The sequence below is a fragment of the Papio anubis genome, chromosome 15 (genome assembly GCF_008728515.1).
Source record: "Papio anubis isolate 15944 chromosome 15, Panubis1.0, whole genome shotgun sequence".
Classification (NCBI taxonomy): Eukaryota; Metazoa; Chordata; class Mammalia; order Primates; family Cercopithecidae; genus Papio; species Papio anubis.
This window is the reverse complement of record NC_044990.1, coordinates 46,209,016-46,227,232: the sequence shown is the minus strand read 5'-3', so window position 1 is coordinate 46,227,232 and position 18,217 is coordinate 46,209,016.

Genomic DNA, 18,217 nt, shown 5'->3' with positions numbered 1-18,217 from the left:
TGATATGTCCTAGAGACATTTTCCCCATTGTCTTGGGGGATTAACATTCAGCTACCCATTACTTACATAAATTTCTGCAGCTGGCTTGAATTTCTCCTCAGAAAGTGAGGTTTTCCTTTCTATTGTATTGTCAGGCTGCAATTTTTCCAAACTTTTATCCTGTTTCCCTTTTAAAAATGAATGCTTTTAACAGTACCAAAGTCACCTCTTGAATGCTTTGCTGCTTAAAAATTTCTTCTGCCAGATACCCAAAATCATTCTCTCAAGTTCAAAGTTCCACAATCTTTAGGGCAGGGACAAAATGCCATCCGTCTCTTTGCTAAAAGATAACAAGAGTCACCTTTGCTCCAGTTCCCAACAAGTTATTCATCTCCATCTCAGATCACCTCAGCCTGGATTTCATTGTCATTAGCAGCATACTGGTCAAAGCCACTCAACAAGTCTCTAGGGAGTTCTAACCTCTCCCACATTTTCCTGTCTTCTGAGTCCTCTAAACTGTTCCAACCTCTGCCTGTTACCCCCAGTTCCAAAATTGCTTCCACATTTTGGGGTATCTTTTCAGCAATCCCCCACTCCCAGTACCAATTTACTATATTAGTCTGTTTTCACACTGCTGATAAAGACATGCCTGAGACTGGGCAGTTTACAAAAGAAAGAGGTTTAATGGAGAACTCAGTCACACGTGGCTGGGGAAGCCTTACAATCATGGTGGAAGGCAAAAAGGAGCAAATCACATCTTACATGGATGGCGGAAGGCAAAGAGACACAGCTTGTGCAGGCAAACTCTTTTTTTGTTTTTTTGTTTTTTTTTTTACCATCAGATCTCTTGAGACTCATTCATTATCACGAGAATGGTATGGGAAAAACTGGCCCAGTGGTTCAATTATCTCCCACCGGGTCCCTCCCACAACATGTGGGAATTATGGAAGGACAATTCAAGATGAGATTTCAATGGGGACACAGAGCCAAACCATATCTGTTCCTTTCTGTCTTACCCATTTTAATTGTTCAAGTACTTCAAGGTGTTTACATATGAGCTCCTGGCATATTAGGCTTTTAGCTCCCGAAGTGTATGTAGTGTATTGGTGCTTTGTTTGATTCCAATTCCATGTGTATCTTCCTTTTCTTTTATCTTATAATTGTATTTATACATGTTTGCTGTCTGTCTAACCCACTACTCTGTCATTTCCATGGTAATAGCAACCATATTGTCTTGACCACCATTGCATATCTTTTGTCTAACTCAGAAATTTGCTTACAAAAGGAGCTCAATAAATACATTATTTGTTGAATGGATGAGCTTAGGAGCGATAGGATGGTACTTTCAAGAGCAGAGGAAGAGAAGCAGTTCTTCCTAGATCAAGATTCTTAACTTAAAAAACTGTTGCTATATGTATGTATCTATCCATTTTCTGTCATATTCAAGTGTTTTTCAAGTAGATAACAAAGTCCTTGGCAAATCTTTTACTAAGACATTTTTCTTTCTTTTTTTTAACCACTGAAAAATTAAAGTTGCTTGAAATTAGGTGCTCTTCCAAACTTTTGTAAAAATAAGTCCAGGAAAAAAGTAATGAAGAGGAAGGAGACACAGAAGGAGAGAGAGAGTGGTTTCTGGATTAATAACAATAGGAGTGTCAATTTGTCTGATGAGAAATAGGACTTAGGAGTGACTGGCTAACTCTCTTGTAGGTGCCAGCACTTCAGAGCTCTATAACTCTATGAACCCCCAAGTATACTACGCCCTTGGAACTGATCTTTTCAGCTTCCACAGAGATGTCCACAGATTGGGTAAACGCTAACATAATGAGCCTTCAGATTCAAGAGACCTTATGACTTGAACCTAGAGGATACAAACAACCAGCTCTGATTTTCCACCTCTAAAATTTCTAGTAGCTCTGCCACATGCTGACAAACAAGAACCATGACAGCTTTTCAGGTCAGACAGGTAAAGGCATATTGTCCAACTCCAAAAACAACACCATCAGTAGCTGAGATACACATGTGTTACATTTCATAGCTATTTGCCTCATCATAGAGAGTTACCACTTCAATCATTTTCAAAGCTCTTTCTCTTGTAATCCACACTGCTTCTAATGAGCAGTTTTGCTTTAAAATATTTATTTTAAACATTATTTCTATTAACATCTATTAGGACATATATTCCTATAGAAAAGTTTAAATTTAGAACTGTGATTTTTCTTTGGGCATTGGTTTGTGTTCTATCTATTTGTGTGTGTGTGTGTGTGTGTGTGTGTCTTTAAGAAAAATTACAAAGCTGTTTTGTTTGTTAAGATATTAACCTCTCATCATGAATGAATATAGGAGAGACCTTATTTGAACTATGCAAGCTGAAAAAATCACAATTAAAGTAAAATTTCCACTAGAAAAATCATTCCCACTGAGTTCAATTTTCTTGTATATGGATGATTTCTTTGACTCTTTAAAATCCTTGTGTTTATTCTATTCAATAAAACAATTTCTTTTTTTTTTCACTTAAACCTTCTCTGTTAATTATGAACAAATTCTGCACTGGATAGTCTTGTTTTGCCCTTCAGAATACACCCTTCTAAGTCTGTGACCCCGAGGTTTTTACTCTACATGCTTCTTTATGAATCATCTGGGAAGATTTCCAAGAGTATTGAAGCACAGCCAGGAAGCCAAGGAAATGTTGAAGAGTGCTAGAGAACGACTGCTGGGAGGGTCAGAAGAATGTCAGAGAAGGTCGAGAAACATCAAACCCAGGAAGACTCTAAGCACATACCCAGAAGTCACTATCATGGCACAAGCAAAGCTTCAAAAATATCAAGATTAGAAAAGATTATTTACATCACTTTTTCTATCTCTCTTCATTAGCTTAGTTTTCTTTATGTTTTCTACTAAGGAGATAAACAGTATAGTAATAGAAATACATTAGCAAAAATATTATGGTCAGATAACAATATCTGCTTAATAATAAGCATAGTAGCCATCAATTATTGAGTAATAATTAATGAATAAATAATAGCCTTTGATTATATATCTGTGTTAAGCATTGCATTAGCACTTTACATGCATAATCCCATATAATCCCCACAGGCATCCTATGGTATTATTGTCCCATTTTGCTGATGCAGAATATGAAAATCAAAAAGAACTTGTGTGAATTCACAGAGGTCACTCAGCCAATAAGTGATACTTAGAAACTGGTGTACTTGACCACAAAGTTTCTTTAATTGTATATGGGCAGTACCATCTTTCTAATTCTGTAATGGTGAAAATATATGTGGTTAATAAATTAGCTGTATGTATAAATTTACTTTCCTTTCCTCTTATAAACCACATTTTAGGACAAAAAGAAAGTATTTCACTTATTCGGCCTTATCAAAAGTTTAAGTATGCCTGATATTCTTTATCCAAAATAAATCATCATGTAGAAAACCTTTATATCTTCTTCATAACAATGAACAAACTTCATAATCAAGTTTGTTTTTCATAGTTGCCAGAAAATAGGTTTATATCTGAAAATAATCTTAAATTTTACTGTTAAAAATCATATTAAAACTGGAAATATTATTTTTGTCATAATTTTTATATACAAATATTTCAGTCAATATCATCAGTAGCTAACAAATAGGACCCCAGAAATTCATAAGATGGAATAAGTTAGCCCATCCAACCACAGATTCATGAATTGCATATTTCAAAAAAAAAGAAAAAATTAACATGTCCATGATGTCAGCATGACATAGGACTACACTTTTGAGCTAAGAGATTTCTAAATTTTTTTTTAAAAAGTTGTATTTTAATCTTGAGCAAATCTACTTATATTGTTGAAATAGCACGGGCTCATGTTTATGCTAGTTTCACTTGGATTGTTATGAAGCAAAATTTTAAATGTATAAAATACTATATACTACTTTTAAATAAATATGTATCATTTCTTAAAGTTCTGCATGTTGAAATAGAAAAGAAAGAGGATAAGCTTATCATAAACCATTGCCCGTCAATATGATTTAATTTCTCTAAATTATATTTTAGTTCTGTTTAGCTAGAGATATTCAATGTATATTATACCACATATATTCTGACATTTCTAGAGAAAAGGGGCAAAGAATTTATGGCACTTGCCTCTAGAAAGCTTTTATCCTAAATGAAAGACAGGTGCTAAATAAATACTTTAATGCCATGAATTCTGTGACCAGATAGAGTGTACAAAAAAATGCGACCACATGCTTGAGGATAGAAACTTAATTCTAGGAATTTGGATCCCTCACCAGCTGCCTTTTAGAGTAAACTGATAACATGTTATCTATTGCTCTTTTTCATATTCAATGCACAACTGGCTGTACTGATACTGTTATTTATGTGCCATAATAATTTTTTCATCAGACCAGACTGATATAATTATTTAATCTATTCCCTGAAGTAACGGACAATAAAATAAATTTGTGTACACTGTGAGAGGAACTGTATCCATTATATCCACCACTAAAACCCTAGTAGCTATCCCAGTGCCCAGATAAAGCCAGTGATCAGGAGATATTTTCTGAATGTATAAAGGAAGGAATAAATTGAAACGATCACACCAGTAACCTCACCCAAAAATGCTCTGAAAAGTTCTTTGATCATGAAACATTTTTTAATATATAGGATTTGCTCTTATTCTGATAAAATGCTCTTTTAAAAAAAGATCAATGCCTTAATATTGATATGAGTAGAACTATTGTATTAATATATATAAACTCAAATTATAATGCAAAAAATCACTAAGCATGTGTATGTGTACTAATAAACAAATGACCAAAAACAGGTTTAAATTCTATAAAACTATTTAAGTTTTTACATACATGTTATGTTTAAAAACATTCTAAGTATCTCTAAGGGCCAAAGAAAAACGGGACTCTCTGTACACATTTAGGCTCATGTCTTTACAACATGCAGAGCCAAAAATATAATTAAGAAGGGCATGGGCTATTTATGGAGGTAGAAGAGAAAAAGGAACCCAGATTTTCTTCCCTCTTGTATTCTTATCATCTCAATTAGTTGAGTCAATCAGGTGATAAGAGTATTCCAGATCATTGGTTTGAATTATAAGGCTTTCTTTGCTCTAGGCACACTGGTCGTCTTTCTGTTCTTCCAAGTCTCTTATTTTCCCTTATTTCTGAATTCTTATATGTAAATGCAATGGACTGAATATTTGTGTACAGCCCAATTCAAACACGAACGTTCATACACATATGAAATTCATGTTGAATTCATTCCAGATTCATATGCTGAAACCCTAATCCCCAACAACAGTGTGTTGTTATTAGGAAGTGGGGGCCTTGGGAGGTAATTAAGTCATGAAGTTTTTCCCTCATAAAAAGGATTAGTGCTCTTATGAAAGAGACCCCAGAGCAATCTGAAAGAGGGCCCTCATCAGAACCCAACCATGCTGATACATTGATCTCAAACATCCAGCTTCCAGAACTGGGAGAGTAAATTTCTGTTGTTTATAAGCCACCAATGCTACAGTACTTTTTAGGAGCATCTATAATGTACTAAGAAGGTGGCCTTACGAAAAAACTCCCTTGATTCCTTTGTTAACTGAACTGCACTTTTTTTCCTGATGTCAAACAAGCGTCACCAACTAAGGAAATTTTCCTTGATGCAGATCAACTCTCCATGATTTAAGCACTCATAACACTATAAAATATTTACAGCAGGTCTCACAGCTTCTGAATACTTCTATTTATTTGCTTACTCACACAATCAGCATGTCTCTCCCACAAGCTCTAAGAAACGTGTGAATACAGATAATGCGGAAGCTAGAATAATGATCTATATTGTCTACCTTCTAATGCCTAGAAGCCGTTATTATGCTATGTTACCTGGCAAAAGGGAATTAAAGTTGCGCATGAAATTATACTTTTTAATTATTTGAACTTAAAATAAGGACATTTTTCTATATTCTGGAGCACAGGAAACATGTAATCACAAGTGTTCTCCCAAGTAAAAAAGGAAGTGCAAGAGTCAGTTTCAGTGTGATTCATTACGAAAAAGATCAGATGGACCAGCTTCTAGACGCATATTTCTTGGTTTGTGCCTACCTTCCATTTTCAAAGGTAACCACAAACCAGGAAATATGGACCACCTCTAGAAGGTGGAAAACATAAGAAAGTGGGTTCTTCTCTGGATCTTGTAGAAAGGACTGCAGCTCAGCCAACATGTCTTTAGCCTAGTAATACATGTCAGACATCTAACCTACAGAATTGTAAGATAACAAACTTTGCTGTTTGAAGCCATGACGTGTGCTGTAATTTGTTACATCGGTCATGGAAAACAAATAGCAGATGGCATTCCCAGCACCTAAAACAGTGCCTGACACATGGTTGGTGTTTGATGCTATTTTTGTATTAAGCAGATATATAATGAGCCTGAGAGGTATCCTGCATCGATTGTGTGATATTAAGGTTCTCACCATTTCCTTCTCATTCCATTTCCATTCTCTGAAAACAAGTAAATAAATTAAGCTGATTCAAGAAAGAAACATTGTTTCATAAGAAGGCTCTGCAATCAGTTGTTTAGGGTTTGAAAATTACAGGCCATATTCTAGTCTGCCTGCATGGACAGCAGATGTAGCCTGAGAGTCTAAACCACCATCATTATCATGTTTGTTTTGCTTTCGTTAAAGCTCTGGGAGTGCGGACAGCAAGCCAATGTAAAAGGCTATCACTGGTCAAGTAGTGGAACATTGTTCGAGACCAAATGTAAATACACTTTTTTTAGGGGGGTTCAAATTCATTACTTCTATTATTTTGGAGTGACTGCAATGCAACTGCTTACTTCACTTATATTTTTTCATTTACAACAACTCTGTGGGTTCCCCATTCGTAATCCTGTTTCATCATGTGGTGTCGGAAAGCATCTAATGAATGTTGGTCTTGGCGATAGTATAGGAAAGAAGGAAGATGGAGGTCATGGGAGAGGCCTACCTCAATGGGGAGGAGTATCTTCCCCATGATATTAAAAAAAAAACATAGCCTTTACATGATGATAATAAAAACATAAGCAAACTTTTATTTAGTTTGACTGTTTTTAACTTGTCTGTAGACAATGGTTTTCCTCATTTTCTCTCATGAGGTTATGATATAGAATTTAAATCCAAGCTCAAAGAGCCCCACACCTACATTTCTTCAATCATACCTTGTCTCTCTTCTAGAACCTGAATGCCTGTGTTCCAATTCTGTTAAAATTTGAATATTACTTCTCCTTTCTCTGCCCCTGTTTCATTATCTGTAAAAGGAAAATAACAACAGCATCTATCTCAAAGGTTAGATTTAAATGGTTTCATATGTGAAACAATATTGCTTAGAATAACATCTGTCATGGAGATGCATTCTACATATTAGCCCTCATTATAAGGAGCTCAGAAATTGTCACTGTCAACTCTTCTCAGGGAAATCATGTGCGGTTGGAAGAATATTCTCCTAAATTGTATGTGGTGACTGATGAGGCACCCTATGAAGCATGTGTAATAATAGTTTATCTAACATGTCTTCTAAAGGGCATTCATTGAATTAGCTAAAAAGTTTTAATTGTTGACTAGTGTGTTTGCGTTTCAGCATAGAGGTTACTCATTTGGGCTTACTCACAGGCACAGTTTATTGAGCCACACCACCTGTATGTGACTTTGGGCAAATTAATTTGATACTTCTGTTTTCCTGTCTATAAGATAGGAATAATGGTATTAGCCTCATAGAGTTGCTGAATGTTTAATAAGTCTATGTTTAAAAATGTACTTAAAATAGTGATTGTCACACAAGTGCCTTATAGTTATGGGGTGTCTTTATCATAATATCCAAAAGTGGTCTTTCAACCAATCTTAATTATTTTAAAACTAAAAGCATTATTTCTTTTCACAGTAGAGTTTTAATGGATAAAATGTATAAAACAACAGCAACAAAGTAAACAGGCATATGTTTTCAGGGCCAAGGTCACTACCAAGAAGCAGACTGTAGATATAGTTTACATATTCACAAGCTGGTTAAGCTGCAAAAGTTGGTTTTACAAATTTTATTGCTGAAATGCTAAAACTGTAGCTGTAAAGCATTTGTGAAGCCTTTTGTTTTATTTTCCAATATATGAAAATAACTTTCAAAAAGCTAAGTGGTATGCTTTTATTTGTTTCCTATCATACATTCTAAATGGCCTTTAAAAGTCAGGAGCTATTACTCAAGAATAATGAGGTATATTATTCTCTCAATGCACATGCAAATCTCCAATTAACACTAATGGGATTTATGGCATTGAGACCAAAGGAAAATCTACTTCAGTGTCTCAAAATAAAGAATCTTTATTTTTTTGATACCTACCTTTTTACCATGTAAGTGCATTCAAGCATAAATAAACAAATTAGTATTGAGCATCAATTTGACACTTCCATTCATGTTGAAATTCTGAAACACTGTCTTTAAAAGGTAATGTGTTTTAAAACAGAGATGCAGCTTTAGATAGTATTTAAGAATTTTCTTATACCCCTCCCCCTGCCATTAATTTCAAAATTATAAAGAATAATCATGAACAGCCCTACTCACGTTTGAGAAATATGGAAGTGATGGATTTTCAAATACGTGTGGCAAAACATTTCTAAGAACAATATTTCAGAAGATTATCTCTTTTATGCACATACGCATGTAGAACCCCAGTATCTCTTTAAGACACAATTATACCCATCCTAGTAAGTCTTTTTTAGATTTCTATAGTTTTAGTGTTATTTATACAATCTTCTTAGAAGACAGTTTTTAAATAGAAAAGTAAAAAGCAGATAAGATGCTACTAAACTGAAATAGCATGTTAAAGAATATGTGTTTAAAGTATTGAATAACAATCTGAAAAAGATTTGAGAGCAAAATTAAAATGATTACTTTCATTTGTCTAAATTAGAACGATCAACAGGGGCTCTGGCCATAAGTGTTTGGTAGAATTTTAATCTTTAGGACAATTCTGTAGACTACATAAAGTGCAAGTTGCTGTGTAGAAAGGACAAATGGAAGAGCTAAGGGCTCTTTTAATATAATTCACTAAAAGAATAAAAGGTATGATAAACAGTTAAGTATATGTTCATACCACCAAAGCCTATTAACTTGTTATTTAACAAAATTCTTCATTTCTGAATCCCCCAATGTACAAACTTTTCATAACAGTTATTTAAAACATGTATAGCAAGTAAATAACTTATCAACCTATTAAAAATATATTTCCTGAATTTAAAAAAAAGCAGTATTAAAAAATCTTGGCTGATAAAGTAGAATGGCCCTCAAGCTGAGATGCTTACCTAATGTTAACCGATTTGGGACATTCTATTCCAGGTAAAGAGAAATTGCCATTTAAACAAGCTAAAACAAGAGGTAGATTTTGTTTTACCTGCCTGCTAAATAGTGTATAGAAAATTTATTGACTTCTCAATGACTAGGCCTGGAAGAATGCCCAGAACACAGTAGGCACTTGATAAATATTTTTTGAATGAATAAATCAATTAACTAACTTTTCAGAAATCCAATTTGTGACATCAAAAATGTATTTAAGTCTCTGTTGTACCTTGACTTTCAGTGCCAGGCACTAAAGATAAGACATGCCATCTGGTTTTATGAAGTTCATAGTGTGACTGGATATAAAGAAAAAAACTAAATGATTATGATTTAATATATAATATATAATAAGTCTGATGAATAATATGGAGAATATCATTTGAAAGGATTAATTTTATTTCATAATTTTAAGTACATACAGAGTCTATTTTTGGATAAATATTAAGGTCTATTTTTTAAAATATTTGCTATATGATTACTTTTTTAATTCATACTATGCATTCTAAACTATCAGAATATGTCAATGAAAACATTTTTAGAATTTCATAAAACACAGTTATTGCAAATAATTAAATCTATTTCTGTATTCTATTTGATTAATGAAAAGTAAAAAAAGTTTAAAAACTAATGAAAAGTTACTGACAGTGTCTTGAAATAAAGTTACACAAATAAAATTATATTTATTTGTTCAATCTGCTGATTGCATTCTCATGAAACTAGCAACTTTCACTACTTTTTTTGGTGATACTGTCAGTTGATACTGTGAAGTGTTGGTTCGACATACTTTAGGAAAGTACAGGAGTATTTTTCTCTTTTGTGTGATCATATTCATGACCTGGTGTTTTATTTACCTGCGACTGGTAGGTTAAGTTGTTTCATAGTGATTTATAACAATGTAGACTCTTTGCTCCTTGCTTTTTTAACATGACCATGCAACGAATGCTGATTGACAGCCTTCAATCTCGGCAGTGGTCATATCTCTAACTGATACGTCATTGTGTCCATTGGACTCAATTTTAGTTTTTGAGTTTTTTTTAATTGAGCAAGTCTAAGTCTTTGTACAACCTGACATTTTATGGCATTAACCTTTTTTAGTCATCCTGCACAAAAATAAGAAGAAAATTTACTTAGTATTTTTTAGATTCACAAAAGAGTGCAAAAACATAGAGTTCAATTGTGGGATAGATTTCAATTAAAAAATCTTTTAATTTCTTAGCGTGGTACCAAAATTATTGCATCATATTTCAATAACCTAATACATTTTGCCTTTAGAGTTCATGGAATATGGTTAAGAATTTCAGATACTTTATGTTTTTTCTTTTAATAGCAAAGAGAAGAAAACGAAAAATACATTTCATAATTATTAAATGAATCAGAAGATGAATGTAAAATTACACATAGCAGCACTGTTAATATGTTATTATTATGTAATTATTTAAGATACATAATAAATGACTAAGGACAAAAAGGAAATGTAGCATTCTCTTCCAGCTAGCCATTTAACTGGAAGAACTTCATCATGAAATGTTCCATTCCATTTTACAAGAAAAACATGTGATAATGTTTGTTCATTTTTGAAGATGTTTGTGCATAAAATTTTCTTGACACAAAAGGATTTTACTATTTTAGATTTTTATTAAAATTTCTAATATCTTTCCTTTCTATGCATTTTTGTTTTGTAGATTAGTCATAACCCTATGTGAACTTTATTCCAAATATATATGTATACATATATCCATCGATATACTCCACTGGACAGAAATGTCATATAGTGATTATTTCTAGTGGTATGCTGAGGATTAAGTGACTACTATATGGTACTGGGTCACATTTAAAGCCATCATGGACCTCATGCAATGTGTCGACCATGGGTTGGACAAGCTGGCATAGTATAGAAGATGAAAATTTTTAATCCCCTAATCCCTGGATTCAGCCCTTCTTCATTTACCTATTCCAGTTAGTAACTTGTTTTCTCTGGCCTTTAAGTTTCTCATTTCCAATTTAACTATAATATTATGTCTTTGGGGCGGAGCAAGATGGCCGAATAGGAACAGCTCCAGTCTCCAACTCCCAGCGCGAGGGACACAGAAGACAGGTGATTTCTGCATTTTCAACTGAGGTACTGGGTTTATCTCACTAGGGAGTGCCTGACAATCAGTGCTGGTCAGCTGCTGCAGCCGGACCAGCAAGAGCTGAAGCAGGGCGAGGCATCACCTCATGCAAGGGGGAAGGGAATCCCTTTTCCTAGCCAGGGGAACTGAGACACACAACACCTGGAAAATCAGGTAACTCCCACCCCAATACTGCGCTCTACCAAGGATCTTAGCGAACGGGCCCACCAGGAGACTATATCCCACACCTGGCTGGGAGGGTCCCATGCCCATGGAGCCTCCCTCATTGCTAGCACAGCAGTCTGTGATCTAATGGCAAGGCAGCAGTGAGGCTGGGGGAGGGGCACCCGCCATTGCTGAGGCTTAAGTAGATAAACAAAGCAGCTGGGAAGCCCGAACTGGGTGGAGCTCACAGCAGCTCAAGGAGTCCTGCCCGTCTCTGTAGACTCCACCTCTGGGGACAGGGCACAGCAAAACAACAACAACAACAACAAAAAGCAGCTGAAACCTCTGCAGATGCAAACGACTCTGTCTGACAGCTTTGAAGAGAGCAGTGGATCTCCCAACACGGAGGTTGAGATCTGACAACGGACAGACTGCCTGCTCAAGTGGGTCCCTGACCCCTGAGTAGCCTAACTGGGAGACATCCCCCACTAGGAGCAGACCGACACCCCATACCTCACACCATGGAGTACACCCCTGGGAGGAAGCTTCCAAAGCAAGAATCAGACAGGTACACTAGCTGTTCAGCAATATTCTATCTTCTGCAGCCTCTGCTGCTGATACCCAGGCAAACAGGGTCTGGAGTGGACCTCAAGCAATCTCCAACAGACCTACAGCTGAGGGTTCTGACTGTTAGAAGGAAAACTAACAAACAGGAAGGACACCCACACGAAAACCACATCAGTACGTCACCATCATCAAAGACCAGAGGCAGATAAAACCACAAAGATGGGGAAAAAGCAGGGCAGAAAACCTGGAAATTCAAAAAATAAGAGCGCATCGCCCCCTGCAAAGGAACGCAGTTCATCGCCAGCAATGGATCAAAGCTGGATGGAGAATGACTTTGATGAGATGAGAGAAGAAAGCTCCAGTCCATCAACTTCTCAGAGCTAAAGGAGGAATTACATACCCAGCGCAAAGAAACTAAAAATCTTGAGAAAAGAGTGGAAGAATTGATAACTAGAATAATTAATCCAGAGAAGTCCATAAACGAATGGAGAGAGATGGAAACCATGACACGAGAAATACCTAACAAATGCACAAGCTTCAGTAACCGACTTGATCAACTGGAAGAAAGAATATCAGCGATTGAGGATCAAATGAATGAAATGACGCGAGAAGAGAAACCTAAAGAAAAAAGAAGAAAAAGAAATGAACAAAGCCTGCAAGAAGTATGGGATTATGTAAAAAGACCAAATCTCCGTCTGATTGGGGTGCCTGAAAGTGAGGGGGAAAATGGAACCAAGTTGGAAAACACTCTTCAGGATATCATCCAGGAGAACTTCCCCAACCTAGTAGGGCAGGCCAACATTCAAATTCAGGAAATACAGAGAACACCACAAAGATACTCCTCGAGAAGAGCAACTCCAAGACACATAATTGCCAGATTCACCAAAGTTGAAATGAAGGAAAAAATCTTAAGGGCAGCCAGAGAGAAAGGTCGGGTTACCCACAAAGGGAAGCCCATCAGACTCACAGCAGATCTCTCGGCAGAAACTCTCCAAGCCAGAAGAGAGTGGGGGCCAATATTCAACATTCTTAAAGAAAAGAATTTTAAACCCAGAATTTCATATCCAGCCAAACTAAGTTTCATAAGTGAAGGAGAAATAAAATCCTTTACAGATAAGCAAATGCTTAGAGATTTTGTCACCACTAGGCCTGCCTTACAAGAGACCCTGAAGGAAGCACTCAACATGGAAAGGAACAACCGGTACCAGCCATTGCAAAAACATGCCAAAATGTAAAGACCATCGAGGCTAGGAAGAAACTGCATCAACTAACGAGCAAAATAACCAGTTAATATCATAATGGCAGGATCAAGTTCACACATAACAATCTTAACCTTAAATGTAAATGGACTAAATGCTCCAATGAAAAGACACAGACTGGCAAACTGGATAAAGAGTCAAGACCCATCAGTCTGCTGTATTCAGGAGACCCATCTCACACGCAGAGACATACATAGGCTCAAAATAAAGGGATGGAGGAAGATTTACCAAGCAAATGGAGAACAAAAAAAAGCGGGGGTTGCAATACTAGTCTCTGATAAAACAGACTTTAAACCATCAAAAATCAAAAGAGACAAAGAAGGCCATTACATAATGGTAAAGGGATCAATTCAACAGGAAGAGCTAACTATCCTAAATATATATGCACCCAATACAGGAGCACCCAGATTCATAAAGCAAGTCCTTAGAGACTTACAAAGAGACTTAGACTCCCATACAATAATAATGGGAGACTTCAACACTCCACTGTCAACATTAGACAGATCAACGAGACAGAAAGTTAACAAGGATATCCAGGAATTGAACTCATCTCTGCAGCAAGCAGACCTAATAGACATCTATAGAACTCTCCACCCCAAATCAACAGAATATACATTCTTCTCAGCACCACATCGTACTTACTCCAAAATTGACCATATAATTGGAAGTAAAGCACTCCTCAGCAAATGTACAAGAACAGAAATTATAACAAACTGTCTCTCAGACCACAGTGCAATCAAACTAGAACTCAGGACTAAGAAACTCAATCAAAACCGCTCAACTACATGGAAACTGAACAACCTGCTCCTGAATGACTACTGGGTACATAACGAAATGAAGGCAGAAATAAAGATGTTCTTTGAAACCAATGAGAACAAAGATACAACATACCAGAATCTCTGGGACACATTTAAAGCAGTGTGCAGAGGGAAATTTATAGCACTAAATGCCCACAAGAGAAAGCAGGAAAGATCTAAAATTGACACTCTAACATCGCAATTAAAAGAATTAGAGAAGCAAGAGCAAACACATTCGAAAGCTAGCAGAAGGCTAGAAATAACTAAGATCAGAGCAGAACTGAAGGAGATAGAGACACAAAAAACCCTCCAAAAAATCAATGAATCCAGGAGTTGGTTTTTTGAAAAGATCAACAAAATTGACAGACCACTAGCAAGACTAATAAAGAAGAAAAGAGAGAAGAATCAAATCGACGCAATTAAAAATGATAAAGGGGATATCACCACCGACCCCACAGAAATACAAACTACCATCAGAGAATACTATAAACACCTCTATGCAAATAAACTAGAAAATCTAGAAGAAATGGATAATTTCCTGGACACTTACACTCTTCCAAGACTAAACCAGGAAGAAGTTGAATCCCTGAATAGACCAATAGTAGGCTCTGAAATTGAGGCAATAATTAATAGCCTACCAACCAAAAAAAGTCCAGGACCAGATGGATTCACAGCTGAATTCTACCAGAGGTACAAGGAGGAGCTGGTACCATTCCTTCTGAAACTATTCCAATCAATAGAAAAAGAGGGAATCCTCCCTAACTCATTTTATGAGGCCAACATCATCCTGATACCAAAGCCTGGCAGAGACACAACAAAAAAAGAGAATTTTAGACCAATATCCCTGATGAACATCGATGCAAAAATCCTCAATAAAATACTGCCAAACTGGATTCAGCAGCACATCAAAAAGCTTATCCACCATGATCAAGTGGGCTTCATCCCTGGGATGCAAGGCTGGTTCAACATACGCAAATCAATAAACATAATCCAGCACATAAACAGAACCAAAGACAAAAACCACATGATTATCTCAATAGATGCACACAAGGCCTTTGACAAAATTTGACAGCCCTTCATGCTAAAAACGCTCAATAAATTCGGTATTGGTGGAACGTATCTCAAAATAATAAGAGCTATTTATGACAAACCCACAACCAATATCATACTGAATGGGCAAAAACTGGAAAAATTCCCTTTGAAAACTGGCACAAGACAGGGATGCCCTCTCTCACCACTCCTATTCAACATAGTGTTGGAAGTTCTGGCTAGGGCAATTAGGCAAGAGAAAGAAATCAGGGGTATTCAGTTAGGAAAAGAAGAAGTCAAATTGTCCCTGTTTGCAGATGACATGATTGTATATTTAGAAAACCCCATTGTCTCAGCCCAAAATCTCCTTAAGCTGATAAGCAACTTCAGCAAAGTCTCAGGATACAAAATTAATGTGCAAAAATCACAAGCATTCTTATACACCAATAACAGACAAACACAGAGCCAAATCATGAATGAACTTCCATTCACAATTGCTTCAAAGAGAATCAAATACCTAGGAATCCAACTTACAAGGGATGTAAAGGACCTCTTCAAGGAGAACTACAAACCACTGCTCACTGAAATAAAAGAGGACACAAACAAATGGAAGAACATACCATGCTCATGGATAGGAAGAATCAATATCGTGAAAATGGCCATACTGCCCAAGGTTATTTATAGATTCAATGCCATCCCCATCAAGCTACCAATGAGTTTCTTCACAGAATTGGAAAAAAACTGCTTTAAAGTTCATATGGAACCAAAAAAGAACCTGCATTGCCAAGACAATCCTAAATCAAAAGAACAAAGCTGGAGGCATCACGCTACCTGACTTCAAACTATACTACAAGGCTACAGTAACCAAAACAGCATGGTACTGGTACCAAAACAGAGATATAGACCAATGGAACAGAACAGAGTCCTCAGAAATAATACCACACATCTGCAGCCATCTGATCTTTGACAAACCTGACAAAAACAAGAAATGGGGAAAAGATTCCCTATTTAATAAATGGTGCTGGGAAAATTTGCTAGCCATAAGTAGAAAGCTGAAACTGGATCCTTTCCTTACTCCTTATACAAAAATTAATTCAAGATGGATTAGAGACTTAAATGTTAGATCTAATACCATAAAATCCCCAGAAGAAAACCTAGGTAATACTATTCAGGACATAGGCATGGGCAAGGACTTCATGTCTAAAACACCAAAAGCAATGGCAACAAAAGCCAAAATTGACACATGGGATCTAATTAAACTAAAGAGCTTCTGCACAGCAAAAGAAACTACCATCAGAGTGAACAGGCAACCTACAGAATGGGAGAAAATTTTTGCAATCTACTCATCTGACAAAGGGCTAATATCCAGAACCTACAAAGAACTCAAACAAATTTACAAGAAAAAAACAAACAACCCTATCAAAAAGTGGGCAAAGGATATGAACAGACAGTTCTCAAAAGAAGATATTCATACAGCCAACAGACACATGAAAAAAATGCTCATCATCACTGGCCATCAGAGAAATGCAAATCAAAACCACAATGAGATACCATCTCACACCAGTTAGAATGGTGATCATTAAAAAGTCAGGAAACAACAGGTGCTGGAGAGGATGTGGAGAAATAGGAACACTTTTACACTGTTGGTGGGATTGTAAACTAGTTCAACCATTATGGAAAACAGTATGGTGATTCCTCAAGGATCTAGAACTAGATGTACCATATGACCCAGCCATCCCATTACTGGGTATATACCCAAAGGATTATAAATCATGTTGCTATAAAGACACATGCACACGTATGTTTATTGCAGCACTATTCACAATAGCAAAGACTTGGAATCAACCCAAATGTCCATCAGTGACAGACTGGATTAAGAAAATGTGGCACATATACAGCATGGAATACTATGCAGCCATCAAAAAGGATGAGTTTGTGTCCTTTGTAGGGACATGGATGCAGCTGGAAAACTTCATTCTCAGCAAACTATCGCAAGAACAGAAAACCAAACACCGCATGTTCTCACTCATAGGTGGGAGCTGAACAATGAGATCATTTGGACTCGGAAAGGAGAACATCATACACCGGGGCCTATCATGGGGAAGGGGGAGGGGGGAGGGATTGCACTGGGAGTTATACCTGATGTAAAAGACGAGTTAATGGGTGCTGACAAGTTGATGTGTGCAGCATGCCAACATGGCACAAGTATACATATGTAACAAACCTGCACGTTATCCACATGTACCCTAGAACTTAAAGTATAAAAAAAAAAGAAAAGAAAAGAAAAGAAAAAGATTATGTCTTCAAGGATGAGAACGAAGACAAATGAGGGACATATGGATCATCACCAAATAATTATCTTCTCCATTATTTGTAACTTCCAATTGCCTCCTGATAGCCCATAACTTAGGTCCATGACCTCCCTAAGAAATATTACATGATTTGCCAGCATTTATCTATCGTCTTAGATAACTATTTAACTACTTTAGATCTCAATTTTCCCCAATTCAAAATAAGGGAAGTGAAGCAGAGCTGTGCTATTCAAAGGCTGGTTTATGGACCAGCACCATCATCATCCTGTTAGAGTTTATTACAAATGCGGTATCTCATCCCTACCTCCAAACTACTGAATCAAAAATTACATTTTTACAGGATCTTTAGGTGATTCATAGGCACATAAATTTTAAGCAGCTCAAACTAAATTACTCTGAGCCATCTTTCTGCTTCCATTTCCGAAAGTATAAAAACCTTTAAAAAATCATATACATGCTATTTTATTAGCAAGTTAACTTTTAAACATTTTAGGTATATACCATTGCAGTTATCAATTGCTAAGTTACAAACTGCTACAAAACCTGGTGAAATGAAACAATTATTTGATTCTGTTGGTTAGAAATTTAGACAAGGCACAGCAGAGATGGCTTCTATCTGTTTTGCAGTTTGCAGGAAAGACTTAAACT